This window comes from Triticum dicoccoides, chromosome 2A, assembly GCF_002162155.2.
Source record: "Triticum dicoccoides isolate Atlit2015 ecotype Zavitan chromosome 2A, WEW_v2.0, whole genome shotgun sequence".
Lineage (NCBI taxonomy): Eukaryota > Viridiplantae > Streptophyta > Magnoliopsida > Poales > Poaceae > Triticum > Triticum dicoccoides.
Window position 1 is genome coordinate 730,902,107 of NC_041382.1, and position 2,321 is coordinate 730,904,427.

Sequence of the window (2,321 nt, forward strand, 5' to 3'; positions counted from 1 at the left end):
AATATTATACTATCATAAACTCCATAGAAAAACAAATTCAATCTATAGCTCAAGAAAAAAATACAAAAGCTCAGCACTATCTCATGCATGTTATGATGAACGCCCTCCGGTCCATTTACTTCGTGTATTAGATATTTGTCAAGTCAAATTTCGCAAAGTTTGACCAAATTTATATTAAAAAATATCAACATCTACAATACCAAATATATAATATGAAACCATGTTTCATATTAAGTCTAAAAATATTGATTTGGTATTGTGAATGTTGATATTTTTCTTATAAGTTTGGTCCAAGTAGAGATGTTTTGACTTTGGACAAAACTTATATGCAGAATAAAAAGGACCGATGGGAGTACTATTTCTATGCGAGCTTTTCCTAAATTTTAGAATCATGTTGATATAGAATATGCGAAGCCTACAATCCGCCTGGTAAAGAATATGTGAAGCCGACACATAATTTTTTTGATATATTCACCATGCCGCTTGTCAAATTTGTGCAAACACGAAAGAGCTTTCTACAAGCACCGACAAAAGCCTACCACTAGAGAACTGAATACAACCAGATCTCATGATGGCGGTGGGGCTTTCCAAACTATCAGGTGAGTAACTCCTCCAAAGATCTTCTACACCACCTCCATCGATGGCTTTTGCTGGCACTTCATCACATCCTTCTACTAGTCTGTGGGTCCTTTTCTAATTGTTGTGGCCGCAAGTTGTTTTCGATATTAGTTGCCCAGCTAGAAGACCAAAATATACGTACTTGCCAATCTTTCGAGGATGATGTCACTATCACATCTCCCTGAAGAAAGCTCCTCTGGGGCTTGTTGTTGCTCAACTAGATGTGCAACTGATCTAGCATCGACAGTCAAACAGGTTGCTCCATGTTTCTCCCACTAATGCAACAATCAAAAAAGCGACTCTGGTCCTCCTGATATCCTCCATCGATCTTGTTGGCTCTGTTCAATTTTTTCTTGTCGTTCTGGTGGCATGAGGGAGGAGGCCCCGGTACTCCACTTCGGTGTCGTAGTTATAGTCAGGATCAGTGTATCTGGCGGTGATGAACATAGGATAAGTCTCGTGATTAGATTTGATCCGGTTTCAAATGTAGTAGATAGTGCCTTTTTTTTTCCTAGAGACCCTAGGTTTATCGAACGTACAGGAAGTAGTGCTTAGAAAGGATAGTGCCTTTTTTCCTAGAGATCATGCTGGGTTTTGCTCGTGTAGTTTGGCGTCGTGAGAGTAGCTCAGGTATTATTTTCACACAGCCGGTCATACGAAGAACCATGACGCCAATGGGTACCAGGTTTGAGGTGGAGAAGTTCACGGAACTGAAAACCTTGGGTTATGGATGACAAGGGTGAATGATTTGTTGGCACAACAGGGATGCTTGACGGCGTTATAGGAAGTCATGGCAGCTAAGATGGAATTATATGTGATGGATGACAATTCACGAAAGATGATTTGGGAGCCTGGGTCGGACTGGACAGTCTGACGGATCGACGCAAGTTGGTTGGTACAGAAAACGGTGGTGGAATTGGCGACGACATAAAAGCTTGATGCTGATGGTGACCGACTTCTGGACGTGGAAACACGTGGCACATGCCTGAGGCTTGTACGGCTTCGACAAGACCATGGCGCATGATTGATTCAAGGTGGTGCATACATGGAGCTTGAAGTCGATGAGGCGCAGAGGGTGGACTGATCATGTACCATGGAATCATGTTGAAGGCGGAGATGGAGTCTGGAATAATTCACTATGTTTTGATTGAGAGGCTATGGTGTAAGTCGACAGAGACTCGAAGCCTATTATGTCGGAAAACAATGAGTGACACACATAGTTCGGAATGGAACGGAATGGTCTGATGGAAACGTGAAACTCATCATCAGTCGATGATGATCGGTGGTAATCTGCAGTGGTGTTGGAGTGGTTTGGGTTCGTGATCCTTGAGACTCGACCGGGACAGCGGAGGCTCGACGAGGTAATAGGGGTGAGGCATGCGGTATGCATGGAACATGGAGACAGACCAGGGCTCTGTTTGGTCATACATGTGGTGAGACAACTAAGAATTTGACTCGGGATGACTACAAGCAATGGTGAATTTTTTTCAAGTTTCAAACTGACGGTCAAGGAAGAGCGGTGATGTTGAGTTCAGGTAACTCTTATGTGAAACACCCAATATGTGAGTTGTTCACTTTCATACAGGTCAGTGATCAGTGTGCGATGGAGTTGAATTGATACTCTGGTAGTTGGGAGCACAAATTATACAAAAGAGAAACTCAATTTTGCTTGGGCGTTGACCGTGGTCAAGAAAAGGAGGGAC